The sequence below is a fragment of the Chiloscyllium plagiosum genome, chromosome 20 (assembly GCF_004010195.1).
Source record: "Chiloscyllium plagiosum isolate BGI_BamShark_2017 chromosome 20, ASM401019v2, whole genome shotgun sequence".
Taxonomy (NCBI): Eukaryota; Metazoa; Chordata; class Chondrichthyes; order Orectolobiformes; family Hemiscylliidae; genus Chiloscyllium; species Chiloscyllium plagiosum.
Window position 1 is genome coordinate 57,076,977 of NC_057729.1, and position 19,751 is coordinate 57,096,727.

At 40.7% G+C, this 19,751-nt stretch overlaps 1 protein-coding gene across 2 annotated transcripts in view; it reads right to left on the reverse strand.

Annotated features, from left to right (window-relative positions):
• LOC122560312 (death-inducer obliterator 1-like) overlaps window positions 1–15,985 on the reverse strand; it is a 143,094-nt gene extending 127,109 nt beyond the window's left edge. Inside the window, exons 1-2 of one of the 2 annotated variants that reach the window (XM_043710894.1) lie at window positions 15,783–15,985; window positions 1,976–2,025 (exon numbers count right to left, since the gene is read on the reverse strand). The gene's annotated coding sequence lies outside the window, so the exon portion shown is untranslated. The remainder of the gene's footprint in view (window positions 1–1,975; window positions 2,026–15,782) is intronic. The other variant, XM_043710893.1, reaches the window with a different exon arrangement.
• Between the last annotated feature and the right edge of the window lie 3,766 nt (window positions 15,986–19,751).

Sequence of the window (19,751 nt, forward strand, 5' to 3'; positions counted from 1 at the left end):
GCAGAATGGATTAGGGAGAACACAAAGGCATTTTACACTTATGTGAGGAATAAGAGAATGGTCAAAGAAAGAGTAGGACCGATCAGGGATAGCATAGGGAATTTGCGTGTGGAGTCTGAGGTGGTAGGGGAAGCCCTAAATGAGTTTTTTGCTTCTGTCTTTACGAAAGAAACGAACTTTGTAGTGAATGAAAGCAGGTGTGCATGCTGGAACGGATAGAGATAGAGGAAGCTGAGGTGCTGAAAATTTTGTCAAAGATTAAGATTGACAAGTCGCCAGGCCCGGACCAGTTTTGTCCTCAGCTGCTGTGGGAAACGAGAAATGCAATTACTTCGCCACTTGCATCTCGCTCTCCACTGGAATCGTACCTGAGGACTGGAGAGAGGCAAATGCAATTCCTCTCAAGAAAGGAAATAGGAAAATCCCCGGCAATTACAGATCAGTCAGTCTCATGTCTGTTGTCTGCAAGGTGTTAGAAAGGATTCTGAGGGATAGGATTTGACCATCTGGAAGAGCATGGCTTGATTAAATGCAGTCAACACGGCTTTGTGAGGGGCAGGTCATACCTCACAAACCTTATCAAGTTCTTTGAGGATGTGACTAGAAACGTTGATGAGGGTCGAGCTGTGGATGTGGTGTATATGGACTTCAGCAAGGCATTTGATAAGATTCCCCATGGTAGGCTCATTCAGAAGGTCAGGAGGAATGGGATACAGGGGAACTTAGCTGTCTGGATACAGAATTGGCTGGTCGACAGAAGACAGCGAGTGGTAGTAGAAGGAAAATAATCTGCCTGAAAGTCAGTGGTGAGGGCTCTGTCCTTGGATTTGTACTGTTTGTAATTTTTATTAATGACTTGGATGAGGGGATTGAAGGATGGGTCAGCAAGTTTGCAGATGACACAAAGGTTGGAGGTGTCGTTGACAGTATAGAGGGCTGTTGTAGGCTGCAGCGGGACATTGACAGGATGCAGAGATGGGCTGAGAGGTGGCAGATGGAGTTCAACCTGAAGGGCCTGTTCTGTGCTGTACTGTTCTATGTTCTATTTGCAGTTCACTGGTAGGTGATGTCAGAAACACCTTTTTCACCAAAACTAGAGTAAATCTGGATCTCTCTCCTGCACAACATTGTTAAGACTGAGTATCAATTAGTTTCAGCTGTCCGCTGTAGTGGCCGGTATATTGGGTCCATATACCGGCCACTACAGCGGACAGCTGAAACTGACAACCGGAAACGGCAGGGACAGGCCACTATAAATGCCGGAGGAAACACCACAGAAGCGCTTCACAGGAGGCTCCCAAGCACTGAGGATGTCACCTAGACAGGGGACAAAACGTTTGCAACAAAAATTTCAAGCTCGGCGAACAGAACCACAACAACGAGCACCCGAGCTACAAATCTTCACCCAAACTTTGAATCCACAAATTGTTGAAGAAAACTTAGTCATCTTCAACACAGGAGGGTCACTAATTTAACACAAATTGACCGATCAGTTCACAATTTTGGAACCTGGACGTGAGTGATGGACTTTCAGGTTTCTAATGTCATGCACTATCAGAAGATATTAAACTCGAATGTGACATTTTAACCAATACCTGCGATTCTCTAGACATTCATTTGATATTAAAGGGTTAAACTGCACTGTCTTTGGGTGGGGACAAAAGCCATGAAAGTATGCGGATGACTATCCATTGTAATTTACACTTCATTTAGACATTACTCCCAAGCTACTGTCAAGTTAAACCATCAATTCAATCTCTTCCATTCAGAAATGCTCTCTGGCCAGAGGCATGTTATACCCGTATTGTCTTGGGAAAGCACGGAGTCCAGAAATCATCTGCATAATGATTCCCCAGGATTAGGGTAGATCTCACCTTGCCATTGTACCTGGGTAACTGTGAGCAACTGGGGGTTGTCTTGAGTGGCATGTTACTGTGGGAATGTGGCCACAGTATCTGTGAGCATTGCAACTGACCTGCATAAAGGGAATGTGCTTTCTTTGTTCAGAGCCTCACTTTCGCATGCCTGTGAAGAGAATCAAAGGGGGTCACCTAGCTTGTATTGTACTGTATTGTGCTTAATAAATTTGGTTGCTTGTTCACAAATGTTGGGATGTTGCAGTTGCATCAAGTGTGTAAAAACCTCAGGAGGAAAAATCTTAAACAACAGAGTTAGCGGCTAGCCATTCTACCTGAAGCATGATATATAAAAGAACGGTGAGCTCTACGATATTTTGAAGGGCAAATAAAAGTTAAGCTGAGAGAAATAACAACTGGAATAATGAAGACTACATTTTTTTTTTAAAAAACTTCAGCTACCCAAAATCCTTGGTTTAAATGCCTTAGAGCATAAATTCCTAACTTAGGGTGGAGATAAGAGTTGAAATCTGGGGACCATGAGCTCTGAGACATCAATCGCTGATAGCCCTTCCTCCTGCTCTCATCAGTCTTATCCACCCACCCTGTTCTCCAGCTTCTAACAAAGGAGTTTAAACAATTTTCAAATCTCGAAAAAAGGCCAATGGGAAAAGGTTTGAGAAGTACTTCTCCAGAATGTACAAATATATCAGCCATAATATGTATCTTCATATCCTTTACCCATTTGGAAGGAATGTTCCATCTAAACAGTGCGTTATGCAGCTGCTCCAAAGCTCCTTGCATGAAAATTAGTATGCAGATGCATTAACTTCTGGTTTCCAAACCCACTAGAATGCAGAGACCATGGATGTCTGCATACCAAAAAAATTAGTAATATTATTTGGAAATACTCAAATTAAGCCAAAATACAAGTATTCCTGGTCAAACTTTTTATCCCTGACAAATGGCATTATTTTTGGTGTGCACTGTGGCTAGAAGTTTACTTTTTCAGCGACAGATCCTTTGATAATTATGCTTGTCCCTACCTACTTGCACTTTGCTTTTCCTAAATTCTCCAAGGATCTATCATGTCTCTGTATGAACATCCACTGGAATGATGTTCAGTATTTCAGGGATGACATACAACACTGCTTTGCCACTTCATTAACATCCCCGGTACCCTTCAGATTTCTAGTTGTGGATGAGTTAATATACCCTACAACTAAGTACAGAAAATCAGAGCCATTAGGACCATAAGATATTGGAGCAGAAATTAGGCTATTCAGACTATCCAGTCTGATCTGCCTTCAATCTTGGTTGATAAGCTTCTCAACCCCATTCTCCTGCTTTCTCCCCTTAACTCTTGATACTCAAGAACCTATCTTGTCTTAAATATACTCCACAGCCTTCTGTGGCAATGAAGTCCATAGATTTACCTCTCGCTGCTGAAGAAGATTCTCCTTATCTCTGTTCTAAAAAGGTCTTCTCTTTACTCTAAGGCTGTGCCCTCAGGTCCTATCTCTCCTAGCAATGGAAACATCTTCAACCTTGTGTTAAGCTGCACTCCCTTGCATGCAATCTACCCGCCTTCCCAATCACTTACTGAGCACATGAGAAGCCTTAATGTCTTGTTCATCCCAAAACTTGAAACTCCAAACCTACTCTCACCAAAACCACGTGTCCGCCTTAGAAACACTACCAACTTCAACAGCTTCAAAAGCCCAATCGATACTTTTACCTCGCGATTTAATTTTAGTGTCTAGCAGCTATCCTCCCAATCTCCACAAACTTCAACTTCAAATTTTACCTTCCTTCACTTCATGCAGAATTAAGTCCCAGTTGCTCACTAACTCACAGAACCTAGTACATTTAAAATCAATCCATGACATCTTAACATGTCTACAACATTCTGCTGTCGTTACCTATTCATTATTTTTAGTTCTAACTCTGTCTTTTATACAATTTCCTTAATATCAATAAAGCTACCTTCAGACCTCTTAGTTTTACACCTCTACAAAGCTTTAAGTCCCTTGGATGCACAGACAAACTTTTTTTTAAAATCTGCCTCACCCTACACACCTCTCAATGTTTATTCCACTCTGAAGATTCTAGATCTAGCGGGCATAGTCGGAAACCAGTGAGACACTGTGCCATTTTGATCAAGAGGAGGAGAAATGGAATGATTCGAAGCATTATGCAACTTTGGAATTCCATTGTTGAATATATTCAAGATTAATGGATAGTTGGAATCTAATAGAATGAATGCAGAGAAGTGAAGGGGAGGTAATATATGCTCTATAACCATGTTAAACAGCAGAGAAAGCATAGGAGCTAAATGGAATTGCCCCTACCCCTTCTTGTTTAAAACTGGAATTCTAAGCACAGACAGTTTGGATGCCACTACCAAATGAATTGCAGAATTGTAAAATCCCAAGGCTGGCATATTCAATTATTGTGTCGGTTTTCTAAGTCATATCAAGATGGGTCAATGCAGATTTACTTCATTAACCACACTATACAATCAAAATTCAGTAAGTGTATAAATGGCTAGGGTTTCTATCTAGATTTAGCATGTGGCACATGCACATCAATTCTCTGAATCAATCTGAAATAATATATTATAAAATTCCAAGATTAATGCAAACCCTATACTAGCTGGAGGAGAGGTTGTGATTATGTGAATGAATGCCTTATTCCTGTGCAACTTGCGTTTTTGGGAGTTTTTTTTCAAATGAGTTAGTGTGTTCCTGGAGTTCAATTTGGTAATTATTTGCAATAGGACAGTTTTTATGGTTGGACAGACTACACAATGAAGAGCATTAGGCTGCCTTCAATTTCAAGGATCGAGTGTTTTTTTTTGCTTCGGGAACACCTACACAGAAAACCTTTTGGTTTCAGTTTTCAAGAGGTCCTTGTGCACGTCAGATATGTAAAACAAGTGCTCCTAAAGAAGATAGTTTAGAACTGTTCAGGAATAAGTTACTCAAAACGTAAGGAGTTCAGTTGGAACGTTTCAGACCAGAAGTGTTTGGTTAGAACTCTGAAGGGGTCATTCTAAGCTGAGGAAGTCTAAACTCAGTTGTGCGGCTCAAGAAAAGGGGGATCAAACACTCAGAACTAGGAATCAAAAGAAATCATCAAGCCAATCTTTAGATTTGACAGAGAAGCAAACTCACTCTGTTTTGAGAGCTATAAATGGGTGTGGTTGGGAGAGATGGAATATTTTACCACGTGTTTCAAAGTCTTTCAAATTATATTGTGTGAATAGTTTAGTTTATTCAATTTCATCTTCATTGATTTGGTAATCAGCTTGTTTTATTGTTAAAACCAAAACTACAGTGTGGTGTTTGTATTTCAGTGAAAGACACCTTGTTAAATTAACAAGTTCTGAAGATTAAGATTAAATTACGTTCTTAAGTTGTCACATCGGACTTGAAACCTTAACTCTTTCTCTATCCATATATATGGCCAGACCTTCTGAGTTTCTCCAGGATCCTATTTGTTTCAGATTTCCTGTATCCACAGTACCTTAAGTAAAATTCAGTTTCAGCCAATTTTGCAGCCATGTTCTTCTGTCCTTTTTATTCCATGTGTTCCTGCTTTGCATAAAAACCTGCTGTCCAGCACTTTATGAAAAGCCCTTTGGAAGTCTGTGTACACCATATAAATACCATTACGCTCATCAACCCTCCTTTTTAGCTCATCATAAAACTTTGCTGGCTATCCTTAACTACACAAGAGACTAATATTTTTTTTTCCTCAAAGCTCTGCCACCACCAAGATTAAACTAAAACAATGTGGAGATCTGAAATAAGAACAGAAATTGCTGGTGTAACTCAGTAGCCCTGGCAGCATCTAAAGAAATAAAAGGTTAACAGTTCTGATAAGGAGTCACCACATTTGAAATATTAACTCCACTTTATCCCCACAGGGCTGCAGAGTTTTGCCAGCAATTTCTGCTCTTGTTTGACTAATGTTAAACTGACTGCTTGTAATTGCTGGTCTGATCCTTCCACTTTTGTTTGAAGAAGGGCCTATTATTTACAATTATTCAATCCTCTAGATGTAGGTTTGCTCACTGAGCTGGAAGGTTCATGGTCAGACGTTTCGTCGCCACACTAAGTAACGTCTACAGTGAGCCTCCGGATGAAGCACTGGTGGTGTCGCCCGCTTTCTATTTACGTGCTTATGTTTCCTTGGGTTGGTGATGTCATTTCCTTTGGTGGTGATGTCATTTCCAGTTCTTTTTCTCAGGGGGTGGTAAACAGGATCCAAGTCAATGCGTTTGTTGATAGAGTTCCGGTTGGATCAACGACACTGACTTGGATCCCATTTACCACTCTCTGAGAAAAAGAACCGGAAATGACATCACCAACCCACGGAAACAAACACGTAGTAAATAGAATGCGGGCTACATCACCAGCGCTTCATCCAGAGGCTCACTGAAGACGTTACCTAGTATGGTGGTGATATGTCTAAAAACGAACCTTCTAGCTCAGCGAGCAAACTTACCTCTAGAATCTCAACCCAAGCTGCAAATCTTCTCAAAACTCGCCAGTTCAATCCTCTGGCACCACCTTGAGTCGAGAAAATATTGGAAAACTATGGCCAACACCTCTCCAATTTCCATTCTTGCTTCCTGCCAAGAATGTCTCCCATCTGCTCCTATCAACTTTATGTATAGACATACTAGCCATACATCTCCTGATTAACTTAAATCTTCTTTATGTATGAAACACCACCTCTTTTACCATGCCTACCGCTACCGCAGCACATTTTGCTTCATCAAGAGAGATCCAAAGTATTTATTTAAATTTTCACTTGACTGCAATCCTACACTACCGAAAATCTTTTGACCCTCTCTACTCTTGGCCAGTCACAATCCTGACTTGCACACTTGAATAAGTGTTACTAGGTCTCGAACTACCTTCATAACAGCACTTTGGGTCTACATACACTGAATGGGCTGCTGCAGTTGAAGAAGGCAGCTCACCTCCACTTTCTCAAGAGAAACTAAGGATGGGCAACAAATGCTGGCCTGGCAAATGTTGCCCACATACCATGAACGAATTCAAATTAAACACAATATATTCAGCCTTTTAAAAAGTGTACTCTCCCTGGTATTTGGACATTGATGACAAGGTTGATATTTGTTGCCTGTCTTCAGTTCCCTTAACTAAGTGGTTCACAAGGTCAATTTTAGATAGCAGTTAACTACATTGCTCTAGGTCAGGAGTCACAGGTAAACCAGATTAGATAAGGATGGAAATTTCATTCCCTAAAGGGGATTAGTGAACCAGATGGGTTTTTACAATAGTTGACTTTGGTTTATAAGACAAAGTTTTAATTCCAGATTTTATTCATTCCATTTAAATTCCACTAACTGCCAGGGTGCAATTTGAACCTATACCCCCAGATCCCCGGATTACTTCTCCAAAGATATTAACATGGTGCTATCATCTCCAGACATGCTGACTCACCCAGTGCACCTTCTCATACAACAGCAGAAGGTATACAACTACACCCTTTACTCCTCCCTGTCCGAAGCCTAAAACACACTTTCCATGGGAAGCAGTGGTTTACTCGTATATCATTCGATCTAATCCACAGTATTCGCTGCTCACAAAGCTATTGCCTCTCCATTAACACCACTAAATGTAGACTGGTTGGCAAGGTTGCACAACACTGTCTGCAAGAATGACACCAAACTTCCATTTCAATAAATTATTTTGCTCAGACACTAACTTTGCCTGTCATAAATAAGCTGCAGTATTTCTTCAAAGTCCACTGCAAGTTGGAAACACAGCACTTTACTTTCCACCTTAGAACTTTAGTCTTCACCACTCGACATTTATTTCAACTCAAAAGAATGAGCACTACCCTTCACTTACTACTAACAACTATTTTGCATTTATTTACTGCAGTTTCCTTCAAAGAGAAGGTTGTGTGCGCGTATAATTCAGCGATATCTCTCCCTTACTCTCATTAGCAGCCACACTATTTTCTCGCATCATTCAGTTCCAAAGAGTAATACTGGACTCAAAATGTTAGCTTACTTTCTCTCTCCATAGATGCTGCCAAGACTCGAGTGTGTGTGTGCGTGGGGGGTGAACCTGACAGAGGTGCAAAAGGCTATAGAAGGCACAGACAATGGGGATGGAAAGCAGCTCTTTCTCTTAGTTAACAGTCAGGAACAAGGAGACACTCTTTTAAAGCCAAGGTAGGAGGTTTAGAGGGGATTTGAGGTAAAGGTTTCCCCCTTGAGGATGTTGAGGGTCTGACATGCACTGCCTGGCGGGGGGGAAAGAGTTGAGGCAGGTAACCTCAACCTTTATACTTGGATGAATACTTGAAGAATCAAAAAAAATATTCAAAACTACGATCCTAGAGTCAGGAAATGGGACTGGTATGGGTCATAGTATATTTTTGGCAATACAGACACAATGGGCTTCCTTTGTATTGTATAATCCAGCGACATCTCTCCCTTACTCTCATTAGCAGCCACACTATTTTCTCACATCATTCAGTTCCAAAGAGTAATACTGGACTCAAAATGTTAACTTACTTTCTCTCTCCATAGATGCTGCCAGACTTGAGCTTTCCAGCACTTCCTGTTTTCACTGAATAGGTCACTGATCTTATCAATTCATAGGTAGCACAACTATTATTTCTTTACTTATTCCAATGAACTCTGTACTCGACAGGAGAAATAAAGGAACGGTGTAAGTATAATAACAAGTACTAACTTCATTAAATGCTTGGAACATACCATTAGTATAAATCCTAAAGATTTAAAAAGAAATTGAAAGGAGTTTGGAATGTGTGACTCATGAACTTTGTGCAGGATAACCCTTACCTGTTGGGTATTGGGTATGGCAATCATATGCTCCCTTCTCAGATGTCATGACCACTAAGTTCCTGAGGAAGATATTTGGACAAGTACGCAGATAGGAAATACAGAGGAATATGGGCTAAACACACGCAAATGGGACTAGTCCAGTTTAGAAAATCCAGTCGACATGGACAAAGGGGCCCGAAAGGTTTGTTTCCGTGCTATATGATCTCTGACTCTAAGACCAATATAGGGCAAGTACACAACTGCCTGAATAGCCCGATCAACTAAAAAAAAAAATCTTTGACTATTCCGAAGAATAAGAGCATCACAAACATGCTCTTGGCCTCATTTATTATTTTAAGTTGTTTTGAATAATGATGCAACTGTTGGACTCAAGTGGAAAAGACAGGAACATAATTAAAGGCCAAAAATATTTTGAATTCAGAAGCAATAAAAGCAAAGTAGTTACGACACTTGTCAAAATTACAGCCGGTGATCAAACAAGTAGCATGAAATTCCCCGTACAGCCTGTGAAATGACTTTGGACAGCATATGAACATTCAACCAAGGCCATTTGAACCTTGGAGCTTGTTCTGCCATTCAGTAAGATCATGGCTGATGTGATTTTAGCCTCAACTTTACATTCCTGCATACCCCCAATAATTTTTCATTCCCTTAGTTAATAAAAATTGGTCTATTTCAGCCTTAAAAATACCAAAGAGTTTGAAATCCACTGCCTTTTAAGAAAGGGAATTCCAAAGACAAAATGCCCTGGGAGAATATTAGTTTTCCTCATCTTTCTCAAACTGGCAACCCCTTATTTTTAAACTATAAACTCTAGTTCTGGATATTTCTGCAAGAGAAAACATCCTTTACACACTCACCCAATCAAATTCCCCTGGGACCTTGTATGTTTCAATTAAGTCATCTCTGACTCATCTGAACTCCAGAGACACAGGTCTAGCCTTTCCTATATATAAACCACATTAACTGCCAAAACGAAAACAGAAACTACTAAAATCCAAAATTCACCCCACATATAATAAAGGAAACCACTGGGAGATATAACACTGGAGTAAAACTTCAAGTTAAAAAAACAAACAATACAGGTAGACAACTATTAGGAGGGTAAAAGTCCCAGTCTACACCAATTTGAATTTGTCACTAAGTGAAAGACTGTCTGCTACCTGAACCTCTCTGCTTCAAATACTGTATTTGCTCTGCAATATCATGTTGACACAGTAAAGAAATAATCTACAAGCTGAAGATTCACAGGCAGCAGTCAGAATCCTATCAACTGTCACAACCAGTGGTAAGCACGGTGGCACAGTGGTTAGCACTGCTGTCTCACAGCGCCAGAGACCCGGGTTCAATTTCCACCTTAGGCAACTGTCTGTGTGGAGTTTGCACATTCTCCCCATGTCTGCGTGGGTTTCCTCCGGGTGCTCCAGTTTCCTCCCACAGTCAAAAACAAAATGCAGGTTAGGCGAATTGTCCATGCTAAACTGCCCGTAGTGTTACGTAGATCTGGGTGGGTTGCACATCGGTGTGGACTTGTTGGGCCGAAGGGCCTGTTTCCACACTATAAGTAATCTAATCTAATCAAACTACTGCACTACAAGGACAAGTGTGCACCTTTTCCACGTTTTAAAGTCCAAATGTAATTTAATCTAATGTAACATTGCATTTTCATACTGGGTAACAGCTGGAGCAAAACAATACTAATATTATAGCAAATCACTATCACAGCCACACTAAACAATCTCAATTTCATTCCATATTAAACCAAAATACAACAGAGAATTTATACAAGTATAGATTTCAGCAAATGTACTGCTAGCATATCACTACATAGCTTTCTGAAGCATACTGCATTTAAAAACAAACTTTAGAACATAAGAATTAAGAGCAGGAGTAGGCCATCCAGCTCTTTGAGCCAGCTCCACCTCTCAATAAGATCAGGGCTAGTCTTTTTGTGGACTCAGCTCCACTTACCTGTGTTTTCACCATCTCCCTTAATTCCTTTCATTTTCAAGAAATTATCTACCTTAGCTTTAAAAGTGGATTACTGAAGTAGCTTCAACTACTTCCCTGGGCAAAGAATTTCATAGATTAACGACCCTCTGGGTGAAGACGTGCCTTTTCAGTTCAGTGCTAAACCTGCTTCCACTAATCTTGAGGCCATGCCCTCTTATCCTAGTTTCACCTGCCATGGAAACATCTTATCTATTTCTATTTTATAGATTCCCTTCATAATTTTATATGTTTCGATAAAGATTCCTCCCCATTCTTCTGAATTCCAATGAATATAATCCCAATCTCAGCCTCTCCTCGTAAACCAAGCCCTTCAACTCCAGAATCAACCTAGTGAACTTCCTCTGCACCCCCTCCAAAGCCAGTATACCCCTTCTCAAACAAAGACACCAAATCTGCACATCGTACTCTCGGTGTGGTCTCACTAACACCTTGTACAACTGTCACATTACCTCTCTGCTTATAACTCAACCCCTTTAGTAATGAAGGACAAAATTCCATTTGCCTTCCTAATTACTTATTGTACCTGCAGACCAACCTGCTGCGATTCATCCACAAGGACACCAGGTTGCTCTGCAAATAAGCATGCTGCAACTTTTTACCATTCAAGTAATAATCTATTTTGCTGTTACTCCTACCAAAATGTATGATTTCACATTTATTAACATTGTATTCTATCTGCTTGACCTCTGCCCACTCACTCAATGAATCTATGTTTCTCTGCAAAGTTTCACAGTCCTCTGCACACTTTGCACTGCCACTCATCTTAGTGTCATGAGCAAAATTTTGACACCATACACGTGGTCCCCAACTCCAAATCTATGTAAATTGTAAGTAATTGTGGTCCAAACACCAATCCCTGAGGCGCACCATGAATCACAGAATGCCAGCCAGAATAGTACTCATTTATCCCCACTCTTTGCTTGTTGTAAGTCAACCAATCCTCTATCCACGCTAATGCTATACTTCTAACACCATGCATCCTTAGTGAGTTTTGCGAAGATTTGTAGCTCAGATTGAGGTTCTGGATGTAGGTTTGCTTACTGAGCTGGAAGGTTCGTTTTCAGACGTTTCATCACCATACTAGGTAACATCATCAGTGAACCTCCAATGGAAGCACTGGTGGCATGGCCCGCTTTCTATTTACGGGTTTAGGTTTCCTTGGGTTGGTGACATCACCACAGAAAATGACATCAATAACTTAAGGAAACCCATACACAAATAGATGAAGGACTGAAGGGCTTTTGCCTGAAACATCGATTTTCCTGCTCCTCGGATGCTGCCTGAAATGCTGTGCTTTTCCAGCACCACTCTAATCTAGAATCTGGTTTCCAGCATCTGCAGTCTTGTTTTTACCTAACAAATAGAAAGCAGGCTATGCCACCAATGCTTCACCCGGAGGCTCACTGAAGATGTTACCTAGTATGGTGACAAAACATCTGAAAACGAACCTTCCAGCTCAGCAAGCAAACCTCACTAAGACTCAAGAATCTTCCCCACTACAGAGGTTACGCTCACTGGCCTATTTCCCCCCCATCTATTGTCTACTTCCCTTTTTGAACAGTGGCATCACATTTGCTATTTTCCAATCTACTAGGACTGCCTCAGAGTCCAGCAAACTTTGGAAAATTACTGCCAGTCCACTGCTATTTATCCTGCCATTTCTTTTAGTACCCTGGGATGCATTCCATCAGGGCCAGGAGATTTATCTATCCTTAGTTTCATTAGCTTACCCAACACTAACTCTTCTGTAATAGTAATTGTTTCCAAATCCTCACCTACCTTTGTCTCCATCACTTACTGGCATGTTATTAGTATCCTCCACTGTCAAGACCATTGCAAAGAACCTGTTCAATGCCTCAGCCATTTCGTCATATCCCATAACTAACTGCCTCTTCTCATCCTCCAAAGGACCAACATTTACTTTAGCCACTCTTCTTCGTTTTATACATTGATAGAAACTTTTGTTATCTGTCTTCTATTCTGTGCTAGTTTTTTCTCATACTCTATCTTACTTTTTTTATTGTTCTTTTTGTGGCTTTCACAATCTTCTAGATTCCTGCTGCTTTTGGCCACTTCGTATACCTTATCTTTCACTTTGATAGCCTACCTAATTTCCTTAAATACCCATGGCAGATTACCTCTCCTCTTACAGTCCTTCCTAGTCACCAGAATATACTTCTGCTGAGCATTTGAGAAATTTCTTTGAATTTCCCCACTGCTCGTCAACTGTTGCACCATAAAGTCTTTAGGACTGTTAGTGGTCAACAACTTGAAGAATAGGAATTTTCTCCACCCAAATTGAGAGAGGTCAAAGCCACTGATGTCAGTCTCCTCATAAACTTTGTTCCCTAGCTATTGAACACATCCCTCTCTTGTAACAGTCTGAGGCATAAACAAATTTGCAATGTGAGTGTTATATTTGCTCTTAAGTTGAGCTTCTAATCATCAGTGCCATTACCGAGACCAAGTAACTCCATCTCGAAAACAATCAACTCCACCCCTGCTTCACCAACCTCCATCAACACTCATTATAATGTGTGTACTATCAACTAGATGCAACGAAGAAATTCACCAAGACTTCTTCGACAGCACCTTCCAAACTGATGACCACTACTAAGTAAAAGGACAAGGGCAGCAGATACATGGTAAAACCATCACCTGCAACTGGCACTCCAAGCCACTCACCATTTTTGCTTGGAACTATTATGCTGCTCTTTTAATGCCATTGGGTGAAAATCCCGAAATTCCCACTCTAAAGGCACTGTGGGTCTACCTATCCCAAATGGAGTGTAGTGGTTCAAGGCGGCAGTTCACCTGAAGGGCAACTGTTTTTACACAGAGGTTGGTACACACATAGAATGAGTTGCCAGCAGAAGTGGTTGAGGCAGGTACATTAGCAATACTTAAAAGGCATTTGGACAAATACATGGATAGGAAAGGATTAGCAGGATATGGGACAAGTGCAGGGTAATGGCGTTAGCATGGATGGACATTTTGGTCTGCATGGTCCAGTTTGGGTCAAAGGGCCTGTTTCTGTGCTCTATGACCACTATATTAAAGGCAATTAATCTGGCTTAGCGAACAAAGCTCACATTCCATGAATGAATAAAAAACATTACAAATGAAGTAGTTGAGAGATTGAGTGATTTGGTGTTGAAAGAGAGCTAGATACCATCATTGCTCATATGAAACTTGACTAGGGAGCAAAACTCACACTGTATTAGTCACAGGAGTTATGCTGCTGCAGTTTTACCACACCGCAGTACACTAATAGATGATCAGTGAAAGTTACTTGAAATTTAAAATACTCAAAAACAATTTCTGTTGTCAGGTTAAGTGATATACCTGAAAGGGATACAGCATCTAGTAGCATGGATGAAATAATTAAGTATAATTTAAACTCTTAAGCTGCTGCTCTTTTTGATATGGTCAGCTGATCTAAATAGTTGCTTACAGACATGTAGATGTACAAATAATTTAGTTGCATGTGTATATTTGAATCAAGATATTCAGTGAAACATAACAGTTTTAACAGATATACTGAATAACACTAAATTGAAAATTAGGGGGGGGGACTGCATAAACCATGTCCCAAGTATCCAGAATTATTGCACAGAGCTACTGGATGCTTCAAGCCAGTCCTGGAAAATACTTTTGCTGTTCAAAATATTTTAATTCCTACAACTTCAATAATTATAAACAGACCATGTTGCTTTCAGAATATATATGTTAATCATGGGATAGCAATGAAATTGTCCAGTAAGAATTGAGTCAATCAGAATTTACAACACAGGAGGCAATTCAGTCCACCACAATCAAGGCACCTCTCAAGTCAGCAAGTCTCACACATAGCCTTTCTTACTGTAGCCCTGCAATTTCTTACTTTTCAAATGTTCGTGCAAATCCCTTCTGAAAAACGTTTGAATCTGCTTCCAACCCTGCATTCCAGATCTTAACTATTCACTGTGTTTACATCACTTTGCCTGTCATTTGTTGCCTAAATCTGTGCTCTCTGATTCTCAATTCCATCAATAGGACACTTTCTCCCTATCAATTCTATTTGCATTATCTATACTTTTGAACAGCTCTATCAACCCTCTTCTCAAACCTAGCTTCACAAAGGAGAACAACTCAGCAACTCCATTTTTTCCCATGAATCTAAAATCCCTCAAACCCTTCCTGAAGTGTGATGCCCTGAAATGGAAACATGATTCAAGTTGATTGAGTTAAAATTAATCATAATTTTCTTGGTTCTCTACCATGCATCTCTTTTTATAAAGAAAAAAGGTCTTTTGCCTTTTTCAACAATTCCTCAAGCTATTACCAGCATGTGTGCGCAAATACCTCAAGAGTCAACATGATTTTTTTGTCCTCCGCAGGTGCTGCCTGAGGAAGTATTTTTTAAAATTTGACTACTATTTTCCTATTATCGGCACATGAACTGGTTCATTGGACTCATTATCCCCTAGCCAATTTCAGGAAGAGGAGGAGGAGGAGGCAATCTTTGTCAGCTGATTATGTAAATCTCTAAAAATATTTGCCTAAGTGTTCATGTCGAACTCCGGGACATTGTACGTATATCCCTTGACAGCTTCCTACTGGTATAAAATAAGCCAAACCCACGTCCAACAGGACCAAGCGCAAGCTAAACACCCCTCATCATATCTGCACACAGGCCATATTTAATCTGATCCACAGTCGCATTCTGAGCTACAGATTAATCAGAGATAAGTAAAACATAAGGACTATAAATCCGAGCAACTATCCCACCGAGACTGGAAATGGAGGGGGGAGGGGAGTGACTGGAACAGCCAAGGGTTTATCCCAACGATTTAGCCTTGCTAAACTTGCGACCCCAGACGGGTCAAGCTACCAACGAGACGAAACAACCGGATCCAGGTTCCAGGGGTGGCCAAATAAGCGTTCCAACTCCAGGAACAAAGCGGATCGGGCCGTTCGAACGTCGAGCTTTATCGCGGCCTACCGTGCACCCTGGGGCCTAACTCCCAGCGCCTTAACCCCCCCCCGGCCACCATACGTGCAGCGCTACTCACGGGGAAACAGAAAGGCTTTAGATGGTTTGTGTCTTCTGTTTATCGACGACACTCCGGGGTAACGACAGCGTTGGCCTAATCCCGGCTCAAAGCCGACACGCGGCTGGCAGTGCTGCCTCAATCCGAGAGCAGGCTCCGCCGGAGAGACAGCGCCATTACGAACTACCCACGTGACCCCAGCCCATGTGACTGAGGGGCGGGGTCACGCTGAGAGCAAAGCTGCAAGCTCCCAAAGTCTCTCGTTGTACCCAAGGTCACACGAATATACATCACATCTTTTCCCTTCACATTACCAATGCTGACTAGCGGTAACCAACCACACCGGAATATACTAGAAATTGTTGACAACAACTTATAAAAGTTGCCCTGATTCTATCGTATGTGTAACCCTGGATACTTATTTTCCCCTTTATTCTTTTGAGGGATACCCATGCCCCGTTGCCCAAGGCGCTTTCAAATGTCATTTCAGGGGACAATTGAGTTTCAACCACATTGCACAGAACAGAATAGCTTCATTCCCTGAAGGATCCTAGTAAAGAAATTGGGTAACAACAATCGATAATTATCATCGTCACCAATGCTGATGGCCAGTTTTATTTCCCACAGTTATTAATTGAATGCTATCATGGAATTGAATTCATATCTCTGAACCGTCATTAGTTATATGTCACCAGGTTTAGTGTGCTCCTTCAGGAAAAGCGCTTGGAAAGCTTGTGATTTCAAATAAACCTGTTGGACTAAAACCTGGTGTTGGCTTTTGCCCGAAACGTCGATTTCGCTGCTCCTTGGATGCTGCCTGAACTGCTGTGCTCTTCCAGCACCACTAATCTAGAATTGTGTGACTTCTGACTGTCCACTCCAGTCCAACACTGCACCTCCACATCATATCTCTAGGCCTCTGAATTACGAGTCTAGTGATATCATCACTGCCTCGTCCAGTCCTCATTACAAGAAATTCAATTGGATCTACATTGAGGTCACCATAAATTAACTCAGAAGTACCACCAATATTTAATTACTTTTACTGCATATATTAAAACAGAAGCTGCATTATTTAAGATTTAGTTTGCATTGGATTCTGCTCCTAAAATTGTAATTTTGATGTCTTATACACTTATTAGTACTTAGCACCTACTTTAATTCTAAATGTAAGTCCCATTTTTGCAATATTAAGAAAAAATGCTTCACCCCACCTGCCAACCACATTTCCTGTTTAGTCTTCAAGAAAGTCTTAAAATAAATCAGGTAATGTATTAACATGAAGGAACACCCAAATTATCTCAAATTCTGGAATTCAAAGAAAATAAATGTTCACATATTTTCCTCAAAGGACAGTTTTAAGTATTAAAAACAGAAATGTAATAGTTTGGGGAAACAAATCTTAGCAGGACTTATACACTTAATAGGAAGGTCCTAGGGAATGTTGAGATTAGAGTGGTGCTGGAAAAGCTCAGCAGGTCAGGCAGCATCCGAAGAGCACGAAAATAGACGTTTCGGGCAAAAGTCCTTCATCAGGAATGGCATCCAGCACCACTCTAATCTTGACTCTAATCTCCAGCATCTGCAGTACCCACCTTCTCCTAGGGAGTGTTACTAAACAAAGAGACCTTGGAGTGCAAGTTCATAGCTCCTTTAGAGTTGCAGGTAGATAGGATAGTGAAGGTATGCTTTCCTTTATTGGTCAGAGTATAGAGTATGGGAGTTGGGAGTTGTTGTTGCTGCACAGGACATTGGTTAGGCCACTTTTGAAATATTGCGTGCAATTCTGCCATCCGATCGGAAGGATGTTGTGAAACTTGAAAGGGTTCATAAAAGATTTACAAGGATATTGCCAGGGTTGCAGGATTTGAGCAAGAGGGAGAGGCTGAATAGGCTGGGGCTATTTTTCCTGGAGCATCGGAGGCTGAGGGGTGACCTTATAAAGGTTTATAAACTCATGAAGGACAATAATAGGATAAATAAACAAAGCCATTTCCCTGGGGTGGGGAGTCCAGCAAAAGAGGGCATAGGGTTAGGGCGACAGGGGAAAGATATAAAAGAGACCTAAGGGACAACGTCTTCACACAGAGGGTGGTACGTGTATGGAATGAGCTGCCAGAGGAAGTGGTGGAGGCTAGTACAATTGCAACATTTAAAAAGCATCTGGATGGGTACATGAATAGGAAGGGTTTGGAGGGATATGGGCCAATGAGCTATCTAATTAATCAAAAGTAATGGTGTTGAGAGAGTTCAATTGTCCACTTAGAACAGGGATTGGTGAGGAACTGGGGACAACCACATTGGCTGGTAGGTCTCTAAGAAGCATCTATTGATGTAAGGAGTCATGTCAGCAAGCATGGACAGAGTTAGGGAAGCACTTTAATGGTTTGGGTCATTCCATTATTGAATTTTAAAATATGGAGGTCTAGCTGGTTTGAGATTAATAGTATACTGCTGTCACATTTTGTGTTGGCTCAACTTTACTAAATGACCTAGTGATCAATGGAAGGGAAATGGATGAAATTCTAATGTATTTGGTCTTAAGATCTGAGTGATGTGAGCAAAATTATTCCTATCTCTAACTGCCGTGAGAAGCCAGAGGGAAGGGATCTATTTTAACTATTGAATACTAGACCGTAACAAATAACGATATATGCTAAAGCCAAGTCACTAATGACTTCTCAATTTGCTGTTCTTTTCTTTCTCAGTAGATTAGGCAGTAGGGGAAAATATGCTGTCACCTGCACCATTTGAGACCCCAGACCAAGCACTACTTCCAGGTGATTGTGATTTATCTGTACTTCTATTACTATAGAACACTGCATTAACTGCTCACAGTGCAATCTTCCCTATCTATCTAAGGGAGACCAAATGCAAATTGAATTATCATTTTGCAGAAAATTCAATTTAGTCGACAAGAATGATACTGAACCTCCAATGGCCTGCAATTTTAATTCTCCACTTTGTTTTTATGCTGACCACTCCAGTGTACTGCATTACATAAAGAATATAGCTCAACACAAGTGAGAGGAATGGCACATTATCTTTCATTGAGGTACTTTGCACCTCAACACCGAGGTGAACAACTTAAGACTGTATTCTTTGCCCTCATTTGGTTCTTTTTCTTTAACTGTTAGATCTTGATCTTGTTTTACTTATTTTTGTTTTGTGGGCAGTAGTCACATCTACTCCAGACTCATCTGTCATTTCTTTAATTCCATTACTATCCCCTTTGGACCTGCACAACAGACTCCTTTGTTATTTAATGTCTTCCATCTTTTTTCATAGACCTTTCCGCGTTTTTTTCCTCTCTCCCCCATTTTACCTGTTTAAACCCCTGTACATTTCTGACTTTTGCCAATTGTGATGAAAGGTCATCAAACCGAAATAATTCTCTTTCCACAGATACTGCCCTACGTGTTGAGCATTTCCAGTTTTTACTTTGTCTTTCCGGCATCTGAAATAATTAATTTTGGTGTTGTAAACTTGATGAGATTCTGCAATAAATCCTGTAAATCATATACTTTTAGCCATGGTATTCGGCCTTTTGCCATGTGACGCTAAGAGAAAAGCACTGGTCAATCAAATTACTCTAAGCTGAATAATGTTGAATTTCTTGTATCATTTCCAATGTCTTCATCCATATGAATGAGAAAACACACGAACACTCTTTGATGTGAGCCTTGCAAATGCTGAAGAAACTTTGAGTCAAAAAACCAGAATTGCAGAATTCCCAGCCTTTGTCTTGCTTCTGTAGTCACGCTTCTCATATAGCTAGTACAATTAAGTTTCTAGTTAATTAAAAACATTGATAATAATGGATTTAGTACGACAGGCAGGCTGGGCTTTATCTTGTCTAAGGGAAGAGAAGTGAGGACTGCAGATGCTGCAAATCAGAGTCCAGAGTGTGGTGTTTGGAAAAGCACAACAGTTCAGGCAGCATCCGAGGATCAGGAGAAATCGATATTTCAGGCATAAGTGGGCAGCACG